This window comes from Trichechus manatus, unplaced genomic scaffold, assembly GCF_000243295.1.
Source record: "Trichechus manatus latirostris isolate Lorelei unplaced genomic scaffold, TriManLat1.0 scaffold00155, whole genome shotgun sequence".
In the NCBI taxonomy this organism is placed as follows: Eukaryota; Metazoa; Chordata; class Mammalia; order Sirenia; family Trichechidae; genus Trichechus; species Trichechus manatus.
This window is the reverse complement of record NW_004444091.1, coordinates 341,271-354,352: the sequence shown is the minus strand read 5'-3', so window position 1 is coordinate 354,352 and position 13,082 is coordinate 341,271. Positions and strand designations below refer to the sequence as shown.

Sequence of the window (13,082 nt, the reverse complement as noted above, 5' to 3'; positions counted from 1 at the left end):
TACCTAAAGTCAGGAGAAAGATAAGTCTTTATTTAAAAAAAATAAACAAGCCAACAATAAAACTTCAAGACATAAGTACTTTGAGATAAAAAGAAAAGGATTATAACAGCCTTTCAGCAAGTTTTTTCCCTCTCATGAAGTTCCACTGATTTAAATGGCATCTTGCGTTTGGGTGTCTGAATATTAACTCGGAAGACTTGATACTGTCTCTCTTCCTTAGTGGAGAAGAATTGCTTGTCCTCCTGGAGCTGGGCCTCAGCAGGGGCTGCTTCCCCATCTCAGAACATCAGACAGGCTGATGGGCCCTGCACCACCTGGGAGAGGTCTTAGAATGTGGGGCACCGTGCTGGATGAGCAAGGAATATGGCTCTTCTGGGAGATGGGAAACTCCTTGGCCACAGCTCCTGGGCCCTGATGCTCTTCCAGATTAAATGGCATCTGAGACCAGCTTCCTTGGAGACAGAGGACTGACTTACTAGATTCTGACTCTCAGCCCGGCCTTGGCATGGAGAGTTTATATCCCATTGTCCAGCACCGTTCCATCCTCAGTACTACAAGTGCATGTGACAGGACTGAGCTTAATCATCTATGCTAGTTGTTTTTTAGTTAGTTATAAAAAGCTTATTTTTCTTACTGTTAAAGTAATACAAACCGTGTTAAAAACATAGAAGAAAATTATGATTATCCATAATTCTACCACCTAGATATATCCATATTTTACATTTCAACTTATCTCCACTGCTTTGAAAAATAATTAAGATTGTATTGTATACACAGTTTTATATCCTGATTATTTACTTTTGGATTATTAAGTTATTTTACCATAGATTATTTCATATTTATTATCTCCTTTGAGCAACACCTCAACTTGATAGGCAGTGAAGCCGTTTTTATTCTATTTATAGTCAGGAAAATGGAATCTGAGCAAAGCTGAATTTATTTAATACATATTTGTTGGACCTTCTGTGGTTTAAGAACTGTGCTGTTAAGTGTGTTGCCTGAGGTCACTAAGTAAGTGGTGGAAACACAACTAGATCATTGGTTTTCTGATTCATAAACATCTGCTAATTCCACACCTCCAAGTCGTTTCCCCCCTCACCCCCTGCCCGAATCTATACCAGCTGTATAATAAGTTAATTTTGAAGAGGAAAGCATGATGTTCAAGATAAGGTTGGAAACCCTGAGATGGAAATAGACAAGGGAAGGCACAGCCCAGTCCAATTGTCTGGGATTCTAGATAGTTTGTGAAAACAGAGTTGTGATCTCAGGCAACAGGGCAAGAGACCCAGCTACCATAGCTGGATTAGGGATTTAGGGCCAACATGTAAGGTCCTAGAGATAGTTTCCATTTCAGCTTTGCATATGTAACAGAGATTGGGCTGAAAAATAGAGATGGAGGTTTTTGGCTGCATGGCCACCTTCGTATGTTTGTCTTTCACTATTTTCCTCTGCTCTTCGTTCACATTGTAGGTCTTCTTTCTCACTCTGAGATCTCAGAGAGCTCTCTTGCAACCACAGGCATTCTGTAGTGGCCCTCCTCTTTTTCACGTTTTGATGAGACCAGTTTGCCTCTGGGAATATCGTCTTCACTTCTGAACCATTCCTTTAATTCAGCGAACATTTAATGGGCCCCTATTTGGATGCCAAAATCTTCTCTAACCCTGGGGGATATAGACACTCATGTGGCATGGTCCCTTCAATTCAGAGCAAGGTTTAATGAAACAGGGGACTATGAAAAAAAACATTGACAGTGTGGTAGAGAGCATGTATGTAGCCATTCCCCTAACTTTTCTTTTCTTTTATTGTTTTTTTATTGAACTTTAGATGAAGTTTTACAAAACAAACTAGCTTCTCATTAAACAGTTAGTACATATACATATATTGTTTTATGATATTGGTTAACAAATGCATGACATGTCAGTACTCTCCCTTCTCAACCTTGGGTTCCCTATTACCAGCTTTCCTGTCCTCTCCTGCCTTATAGTCTGTGCCCCTGGGCTGGTGTGCCCCTTTAGTCTCGTTTTGTTTTATGGGCCTCTCTAATCTTTGGCTAAAAGGTGAACCTCAGGAGTGACTACATTACTGGGCTAAAAGGTTGTCCGGGGGCTATACTTTCGGGATTTCTCCAGTCTCTGTAAGGCCGGTAAGTCTGGTCATTTTTTGAGTTAGAATTTTTTTCTATATTTTTCTCCAGCTCTGTCCAGGACCCTCTATTGTGGTCCCTATCAGAGCACTCAGTGGTGGTAGCTGGGCACCACCTAGTTGTACTGGACTCAGTCTGGTGGAGGCCGTGGTAGTTGTGGTCTATTAGTCCTTTGGAATAATCTTTCCCTTGTGTCTTTAGTTTCTTCATTTTCCCTAGCTCCTGAAAGGGTAAGACCAGTGAAGTATCTTAGATGGCTGCTCACTGGCTTTTAAGACCACAGACGCTACTCACTAAAGTAGAATGTAGAACATTTTCTTTATAAATTATGTTATGCCAGTTGAGCTAGATGTTCCCTGAAACCATCGTCCCCACAGCCCTCAGCCCAGTAATTTGATCCCTAAGGGAGTTTGGATTTCTCCATGGAGCTTCCATGACCTTACCCTGAACAAGTTGTGCTGGCTTCCTCAGTATTGTGTACTGTCTTACCTTTCACCAAAGTTACCACTTATCTATTGTCGTTTTAGTGTTTTCCCCTCCTTCATCCCCACTCCCGCCTCGTAACCGTCAAAGATTGTTTCTTTTTGTGTGTAAACCTTTTCATGAGTTCTTATAGTAGTGGTCTCATACAATATTTGTCCTTTTGTGATTAACTTATTTCACTCAGCATAATGCCCTGCAGATGCATCCATGTTGTGAGGTGTTTCACAGATTCGTCATTGTTCTTTATTGTTGCATAGTATTACATTGTATGTGTGTACCATAATTTGTTTATTCATTCATCTGTTGATGGGCACCTAGATTGTTTCCCTCTTTTTGCTGTTGTGAATAATGCTGCAGTGAACATGGGTGTGCATATGCCTATTCCTGTGACGGCTCTTATTTCTCTAGGATATATTCATAGAAGTGGAATTGCTGGATCCTATGGTATTTCTATTTCTAGCTTTCTAAGGAAATGCCATATCGTTTTCCAAAATGGTTGTACCATTTTCCATTCCCACCAGCAGTGTATAAGAGTTCCAATCTCCCGACAGCCTCTCCGACATTTGTTATTTTCTGTTTCTTTGATTCATGCCAGTAATGCCGGGGTGAGATGGTATCTCATTGTGGTTTTGATTTGCATTTCTCTAATGGCTAGTGATCGCTAGCAATTCCTCAGGGGTCTGTTAGCCACTTGAATGTCTTCTTTGGTGCAGTGTCTGTTCATTACCTTTGCTCATTTTTTAATTGAATTATTTATCTTTTTGTGGTAGAGGTATTGGATTTTCCTGTAGATTTCAGAGATTAGACCTTTGTCGGATTTGTAGTAGTGAATATTTTTTCCCAGTTTGTAAGTTCTCTTTTTACTCTTTTGGTGAAGTCTTTAGATGAGCATAAGTGTTTAATTTTTAAAAGATCTCAGTTATCTAGCTTTATCTTCTGGAGTTTGTATGCTGTTATTTATGGTTTGTATCCTGTTAATGCCATGTATTAGAGTCTCTAGTGTTGATCCTATCATTTCTTCTATGATCTTTATAGTTTTTGGTTTTATATTTAGGTCATTGATCCATTTTGAATTAGTTTTTGTGTATGGTGTGAAGTATGGGTCCTGTTTCATTCTTTTTTGCAGATGGACATCCAGTTTTGCCAACACTGTTTGCTAAAAAGACTGTCTTTTCACCATTTGGTGGAGTTTGGGCCCTTGTCACAAGTCAGGTGGGGGTTCTCAATTCTGTTCCATTGGTCAATGTATCTGTCATTGTACCAGTACCAGGCTGTTTTGACTACCATAGCTGTATAGTACTTCCTGAGGTCAGGTAGTGTGAGTCCTCCTACTTTATTCGTCTTCTTCAATAATGTTTTACTTATTTGGGACCTCTTCTCTGTCCATATAAAAGTAATGATTGTTTTTTCCATCTCTTTAAAGAATGTTGTTGGTATTTCGATTGGGATTGCATTGTATTTGTAAATTGCTTTGGGTAGAATTGTCATTTTCACAGTGTCGAGTCTACCTATCCATGAGCATGGTATGTTTTTCCATTTATGTAAGTCTCTTTTGGTTTATTGCGTAGAGTTTTGTAGTTTTCTTTGTATAGGTCTTTTACATCCTTGGTTAGGTTTATTCCTAAGTATTTTATTTTTTAAGGGCTATTATAAATGGTATTTTCCTGATTTACTTTTTGTCATTCTCTTTATTGGTGTATAAGAATCCAAGGGATTTTTGTATGTTTATCTTGTTTACTCTGTCGAATCTTTCTATTAGTTCCAGTAATTTTCTCTTGGAGTCTTTTCAATTTTCTATGTACGGTATCATATCATCTGCAAATAGGGACAGTTTTACTTCTTCAGTACAAATTTAGGTACCCTTTATTTCTTTTTCTTGTTTTATTGTTCTAGCTAGGACTTCAGCACAATATTAAATAGGAGCAGTGATAAAGGGCATCCTAGTCTTGTTTCTGTTCTCCAGGGGAATGTTTTCAGCCTCTCTCCATTAAGAATGATGTTGGCTGTTGGTTTTGTATAGATTCCCTTTATTATGTTGAGGAATTTCCCTTCTATACCTATTTTATTGAGAGTTTTTATCAGGAATGGGTGTTGGACTTTGTCTGCACTGATTGAGATGATCATACGATTCTTTTATTTTATTTATGTGGTGGATTACGTTGATTGATTTTCTAATGTTGAGCCATCCTTACATACCTGGTATGAATCCTACTTGGTCGCGGTGTATTATTTTTTTGATATGATGCTGAATTCTGTTGGCTAGAATTTTGTTGAGAATTTTTGTATCTATAATCATGAAACATATTGGTTTGTAATTTTCTTTTTTTTTATGGTGTCTTTGCCTGGTTTTGGTATCAGCGTTATGCTGGCTTCATAGAATGAATTTGGAAGTATACTTTACTTTTCTGTGTTCTGAAATAATTTGAGTAGTACTGGTGTAAGCTCTTCTCTGAATGTTTGGTAGAATTCTCCAGTGAAGCCATCTGGGCCAGGGCTTTTTTTGGTTGGAAGTTTTTTTAATTACCTTTTCAATCTCTTCTCTTGTTATGGGTCTGTTCAGATTTTCAACATCAATTTGTGATAGTCTGGGTAGGTAGTGTGTTTCTAGAAATGTGTCCATTTCCTCTAGATTTTCAATTTAGTGGAGTATAATTTTTCACAACACTCTGTTATAATCCTGTTTATTTCAGTTGGGTCTGTTGTAATGTCCTACGCTTCATTTCTTATTTGAGTTAGTCGCATCCTCTCCTGTTCTTTTGTCTATTTGGCAAGTGATTTGTTAATTTTGTTGACCCTTTTAAAAAACCAGCTTTTGGTTTTGTTGATTCTTCCTATTATTTTTCTCTTCTCTATTTCATTTATTTCTGCTCTGATTTTTATTATTTCCTTTCTTATGGTGGCAGTAGGCTGCTTTTGCTGTTCTCTTTCTATTTGTTAGAGTTGTGTAGTTAATGTTTTGATTTTGTCCCTTTCTTCTTTTTTTTTGATGTGTGCATTTATTGTTATAAAGTGACCTGAGCACTGCCTTTGCTGTGTCCCAAAGGTTTTGGTGTGATATGTTTTCATTCTTATTTGATTCAAGGAATTTTTTGATTCCATCTTTGATTTATTCTATTACCCAGTGGTTTTTAAGCAGAGTGTTATCTGGTTTCTATGTAATTGATCTTTTTTCCTTGCTGTTCCTGTTGTTAATTCCTACTTTGATGGTGTTATAATCAGAGAAGATACTTTGTATTATATCAGTGTTTTGGATTTTGCTGAGGGTTGCTTTGTGTCCTAAGATGTGGTCTATTCTGGAGAATGTTCCATGTGCATTGGAAAAGAATGTGTCCTTTGCAGCTGTTGGATGGAGTGTTCTATATATGTCTATGAGTTCAGGTTGGCTGATTGTGGCCTTTAGATCTTTTCTATGTCTTTTTTAAGTTTCTTTCTAGATATTCTGTCCTTTAACAAGAGTGATGTGTTGAAGACTCCTACTATTACAGTGGAACAGTCAGTTTATCTTTTCAGTGCTGTTAAAGTTTGTTTCATGTATTTTGGAGTCCTGTCATTGAGTGCGTATATATTTATTATGGTTGTGTCTCCATGATGCATTGTCCCTTTAGTCATCATATAGTACCCTTCTTTGTCGTTTATGGTGTATTTTGTTTTAAAGTCTATTTTATCGGAGATTAGGATTGCCAGTCCTACTCTTGTTTGGTAGCTATTTGCTTGATATATTTTTTCCATCCTTTGATTTTTAATAACTTTACATCTGTGTTTCTAAATGTGTCTCTTGTAGACAGCATATTGATGGGTCCTGGTTTTTTAATCCATTCTGTCATTCTCCATCTCTTTACGGGTGCATTTAGGCCATTTACGTTCAGTGTAATTATTGATAGGTATGAGTTTATTGCTGTCATCTTGTAGTTCTTTTATTTTTATTTATTTATTTATTTATTTATTTTGTGGTACTGATGATCTCTTTGTTCCTCTTACTCTCCTGGGCTGAATTCCTTTTGTTTGTGGGTTTTTTTTTTTTTTTTTGTTGTTGTAGATTTTGTTTTAACTGAGACTTTATGTTTTTCTTCTTTATTTTGATGAGTAGGTTTGTTAACTTTCTTTGTGGTTGCCTTTAAATTTACGCTTATCTTCCTAGGTTTGAACCAGTCTATTATTTCTTGGTATCGCCTTGCCTTCCTCTCCATTAGAAAGTTCTATACCTATACTGTTTATTCCCTCTTTTATTGTTCTGACATTGTTGTCATTTGCAGATTAACATCTTTCTGGTTCCCTGTTGTAAATCTTTTGTTTTGAATAGTCCTTGAGAGTTCATTTCCTAGGTTGGTATCTGGCTGGTGCTGTCTTGCTTCCTAGATTCAGGCTGTCATCTGATGTTGTTTGTTGTCAAACTGAAGGACTCTCTTTAAAAATTCTTGTAAGTTTGGTTTGGTTTTTACATATTCCCTTAATTTCTGTTCATCTGGAAATGTTCTAATATCATCATCATATATGAATGAAAGTTTTGCAGGGTATATTATTCTTGGTTGGCAATTTTTTTTCTTTAAAGATTTCCCATTGCCTTCTTGCCTCCATGGTTTCTGCTGAGTAATCAGAGCTTAGTCTTATTGTTTCCCCCTCTGTATGTGACTTTTTGTTTTTCTCAAACTGCTCTCAGGATTCTTTCTTTGTCTTTGGTTTTATGGAGTGTGATTTTGATATGCCTTAGTAATTTTCTTTTGGGGTCTATCCTATATGGGGTTTGTTGAACTTCTTGGATGGTCAGCTTTTCATCTTTCATGATGTTAGGGAAGTTTTCTGTCAGCAATTCTTCAATGATCCTCTCTGTGTTTTCTGTTTTCTCCCTCTATTCTGGAACTCCAATCACTCACAAATTTTTGTTTTTGATTGTATCCCACATAATTCTCAGGGTTTCTTCATTTTTCTTCGTTCTTTTTTCTCATTTTTCCTCAAAATTGTATCCAAGTATTTGTATTAGGTTTCGCTAATCCTATCTTCCATTGTTTCAAACCTGTTCCTCAACCCTTCTATGACACTGTTCATTTCTGAAATCTTGTTGTTTATCTTTTGGATTTCTAATTGTTGTTTTTGTATGATTTCTAGTCGTGAATTTATTTTGGTATTTTGTTCCTCTATTATTTTCTTGAGTTCTTCCAGTTTTTTGGTCTGTGTTTTCCATGAATTTGTCTGCCTTTTCCATGAATTTGTCTATTTTTTCTTCATTTTTGTCTGCTTTTTGCTTCAAGTCTTGGATAGCTCTGAATGTTAGAGATTTGAATTCCCTATCAGGTAGTTCTAGTGCCTTTTCTTCTACTGGAAAATCATCTGGTGATTTTTTTTTTTTTTTTGGATGCCTACTGGGACCATCCTGTCCTGTTTTTTTATGTTTTGATATTGCCTCCTGTCTTCGAGACATTCAGTAGTTATTTTCTTCAATTACTGATTGTAAATCTGTTTGTTTTGTCCTGCTTTTTGTTTTATTTGGTTATGTCTGAGCAGGCGGGCTGTGCATACTTTGTTGTTTGCTCATCTGTGGACACGATATTTTTCACCTCCTTGTCCAATGGGCAGGTCCAGTGACTCAGCTATGGTGCATCAGGGCAGGTCCAGCTGAAGGGGAGAGGCTGGGATGGGTTGTTTGTGGCACATACTTGGGCCAACAAGATGAGCCAGTGATCAGTGCAGGGCAGGCTCCATTAGGTCATGCCTGTGTTGCTTGGGAGTGCAATGTTCAGCACATGGTGCGAATATAGGCAGGAGGGAGAGGGAGGAGGAGATTGTGATATGTGGAGCTCAGTTGGGTATGGAAAAGGAGAGAGAGAGGAGAGTGAAATAGAAGCAAAAAAAAAGTGCTGCGGGAGCTTGCCATTGAAGTGGAGAGACAAGAAACCAAGAAATGGAGAAAAACAAACAAACAAATAAATAAATATAAATTAAAAAAAAAAATTTAAAAAACCCACCAGCGCTATTGCGCAGACTGGGGCAGTGGCTCCCAAGCCGCACAGTACAGCCCAGCTAGAAGAGGTGGATATGATACACAGCACCAGGTATTCAGGAGACAAGAAAAGAAGGTAAGTAGAAAGAGATGAGAAACCAAGAAATGAACAAAAATAAAAAGAAAATAAGAAATAAAAAACAGACAAACCAAAAAGAAAAAGAAAAAGCCCCCAGGGATCCCACCAGTGTGGCCGCAAGGACCATGGAAGTGGCCAGGAAAGCAGTTCCTCAGCTGAGCAGAGCTTCACAGCCTGACAAGAGGAAACAAAGATGGCACACGGAGTCAGGTGTTTGAGAGAAAGAAGGGGGAGGAAGTGAGAGGCAGGGAAGAAATCAAAAGAGGCCAAAAACCAATACCAGCAACAAAGAAATAGCTGTGAAGAAGCCAGCTGGTGTGGGCAGGGCAAATCCGAATGGCACAGAACCAGTGCCTCTTGTGCTGTGGTCACAGCCCTCTGGGAAGCGGTGGATCAGCCCTCTGGGAAGCCAGGAATCAGCTCACCAGGAAGCAGTGAAGGTCGAGCAGGGGGAGGAAGGGTGTGGAGTGGGAAAGCATGTATTGCTTATTACCGGGTGCTCTGTCTTCTGCTGGGAACTCCATGAATCTGCCTTCTCATATTCTCTGTCTGCCGATCTCCAACAGGAATCCAGGATGATGGATCCATGCTGCGTTAGCTGATGGGGGACCTCCACTCGTAACTTTCCTCACTCTATTCTCTGTCAGTTTCTTATTCCATTCAGTGCTTGGCTGAGTTCTTTATGTCTTCATTTGATGCTTAAGGTTCCAGGATTGACATTTGTCTCTGTTTTTCTTAGTTTTTCAGGTCTTTGCTGTGGAGGGACAGCGTGGTGCTTCTGTCTATAGTGCCATGTTGACTCCACCTCCTCCCCTAACTTTTCTATCTCCTTCATTGGTGACTTTTTGAGAGCAAAGAGAGGGAGCAGCTCACCAGACCTGGAGCAGCAGTGTGGTCAGGGAAGTTTTTTATAGAAGATATGCCAACAGAGGGTTTAAAACATGCTAAATGACTAAAAGTAATATGGGAATATGAATAGAATCCTGGAATAAAAAAGAAACATGAGGCAAAAACTAAAGAAATATGAATAAAGTATGGATTTTAGTTAATAATAATGTATCAATATTGACTCATTAATTATGACAAAAATATCATAGTAATGCATCATCTTCTACAAACCATCTGTCAGTTTGTTGTTCCATGGTGGCTTGCATGTTGCTACAATACTGTGTATTCAAATACAAATACAATATTTCAAATACCATCAAGATCACCCGTGGTGGACAGGTTTCAGCAGAGCTTCCAGACTAAGAAAAAATAGGAAGAAAGGCCTGGTTATTTATTTCCAAAAATTAGCTGATGAAAATACTATGGCTCACACAGAATTTTGTCCAATATAGTGCTGGAAGATGAGCCCCCTAGGTTGGGAGACATTCAAAATGCACAATAGGTGCAACCATAGACTCAAGCATACCAACAATATTGAAGATGGTACAGTGCTGGGCAGAGTTTTGTTCTGTTGTACATAGGTCACAATAAGTTGTAGCTGACTGCGTGGCAACTAACAACAACAATGCAGCATCTTAACAGTGGGAAACTGGGTGTAGGGTATATCAGAATTCTCTGTACTGCCTTTGTACCTTTTTTTGTAAATCTAAAGCTAATCTAAAATTTAAAACTTATTTTAAAAAATGAGTAAGAGTTTAATGGACCCAGCATAAGAGAAATTGCATTCTAGGCAGAAGAATATGGATGAAAAGAGTCAAGGAGGAACATGATGTGCATGAGAAAAGTGTGTGTATGTGGCGGGGGGCAGGGGGGTTGTAGTGTACTGTGGATACATAATATGAAGTGAGACTCAGAGCGGGGTCTTGATTAGTAAGGCCGTTCTTGGAGACCAGGCTTAAAAGCATTAGGATTTATTCTTTATAGAATTAGAAATCATTAGAAAATTTTTATTAATGCAAGTTCGTGTTTGAGTTTATTTATTATAAATGTTGTGTGTCAGCACGTTGCTGGAGGATGGACCAGAAGAGAGAGAGGTAACAAGACCAGTGAGGAGGCTCTAACAATAGTCTGGGGCAGAGTTGCTGCTGCCTGGAGCGGACTAGAGCAGAGGATGGCATGGAGAGGCATTGAGGGGCAGAGCCCATCCTGGAGCCGAGCTGACACCCATGTCACATTTCTGTTAGGACAAGGCTTCCTCCCATCTGCTTCTTCTACCTCAATTCCCCATCCTCACGATTGATTACAATCTCAACAGAAAGACAGGTAAAGGTGGTTGATCAAGGTCCAGCATCCAAACCAGGGCAACAAAGATTCAAGACACCTCTTTATCATTGTCAGTGAGGTTTGGCAGCAGGTGTTAGGAATTCAGTTCTGGTGCAGGGGCAGAAAATCCAGTCCTTGTAACTGATACATCATAATCAGGGCATTATTACCCCAACTATGACTCTGTGAGTCATCAGAATGGTGCAGGAGATCTTAGTAACTCTACCCGCATCCAGGATGAGTACTAACCCCAGTACCAGGGTTAAACAATTCTGGGGATGCAGGGGCAGGCAGTCCAAATACATACCATCTTCCCATTCCTGCCTCCTGAGTTCATGTCAATGAGGCCAAAGAATCCAGGAATTCAACACTTTGATTCCTTTTGTCTGAGTTGATTCTCTTCCCTTTGAAAAGCGTTTTAATCCAGCTTCAGGAATTTCTGAGTTTGAGACCCAGTGGAGAAATAGCCATGATGCTTCCTTCTCAGGCTATACCTGTTCTCAGAGTGTGATATCTTAGATGTCCTTGAACAGGATTTTTGGTAGACCTTAACTTTCTCTTCACTGCAGTGTCCTCCAAATTAATTAGTGGTTGGGGGGCTCCTCAGAGTACATGGCCATGTTCTTAACTAAATTATTATTCATCCCTGCCAAGCATCCTATTATTTAGGATGGAATGGGTCTTAGTATGTGTCTTAGGCTGAGTTCTCTAGAGAACCAAAACCAGTAAAGTGTATAAATATATACATAGGGAGCGATTATGTCAAGGAAACAGCTCTTGTGATTGTAGAGCTAGAATGTCCCAAGTCCGTGGATCAGGGTAGAGGCCTCTCCCAAGTCACGCAGCTGCAGAAACTGGCAAGCCCAATATCGGCAGGTCGGAGAGCAGGGCTCCCGCTCACAGGCTGTGCAGATCGACGAATCCCAGGTTTGGCAGATAAGCTGACAGCTCAAGTCCCAAGAATGGGAGATGAGACGACAGGAAGCAGCCGCAGGACCCAGAGAGAGCAAAAAGCCAGAACGTCTGCTTATATACAGATGTGGGCCGCACTCTCAAGGAGACTCCCTTTCATCTGGTTGGCTACTCACAGTATATTCAAATCACGGGAGTGATTACATTAAAACATGGAGAATCATGGCCCAGCCAAGTTGACACACAATCTTAACCATCACAGTGTGCATCATATCCAAAGTCACAACTTGAACATATGCAGGAGAGGCTGTATTCTGGCTTCCAGTCCCTGTAAGAGGTTCCAGGTTCCTTTGAAGCTGACTCTAGAACCACATATCTCATTCTGATGTTCCTAATTTAGGCCTAGAATTGTAGTATTTTCTATGTGGAATAGTCCCACAAACTTTGGAACTGGTCTTCTAGGTAGTGTGGAGACCCTGAGAAAGATGTCTGTACCGTTGGAGATGCTGGGAGAGCAGAAGAGTCATAAACAGGCTATTTTAGGGACGCTGGGGCCCTCAGAGAATGCTCGTCCACAAAAGGGTACTTCTTTATCTCTATTTAATTATGAGTCTTGTGAGATTTTCTGATGAAGAAAAGATGCTGCCTGAAGCAATCTGATTCTTTAACTCCATTCTACTCAGACAGTGGAGTCCCTGGATAGTGCAAATGTTTAATGCACTTGGCTGCAGACTGAAAGGTTGAAGGTTCTAGTCCACCCCAAGATGCGTCAGAAGAAAGGCCTGATGATCTACTTCTGAAAAAATCAGTCATTGAAAATCCTATGGGGCACAATTCTACTGTGACACACATGGGGTTGCCGTGAGTCAGTCAATTCAATAGCAACTGGCTCCTTCGACTGTGGCCTATGGATGGGCAGCAAAAGCATCACCGGGCAGTTTGTTAGACACAGACAATCTCAGGATGAAGAGTCAGAGAGTGCATACAGAATCTCTGGGTGATTTTAGCACACACCAATGTTTTAGGATTATTGCTTTAATCAGCAGTGGCGGTCCACCATCCTGGCTGCATATTAGAATCACCTAGAATGCTCACATTTCCATATCCAGCCCTCCACAGACCAATGGAATCAGAATCTCTGGGGCTGGGGCACGACTGTCAGTATGTTTTACAAGCCCTTTAGGAGATTCTAATATGTAGCCAAGCTGAGGCCCCATGACCTAGAAGAGCAGGAGTTCCCAGCCTGGCTGCACACCAGA

General features: G+C 39.7%; 1 protein-coding gene across 1 annotated transcript in view; it reads left to right on the top strand.

Annotated features, from left to right (window-relative positions):
• GRID1 (glutamate ionotropic receptor delta type subunit 1) overlaps positions 1 to 13,082 on the top strand; it is a 1,005,377-nt gene that overhangs the window by 802,643 nt on the left and 189,652 nt on the right. The window lies entirely within an intron of this gene.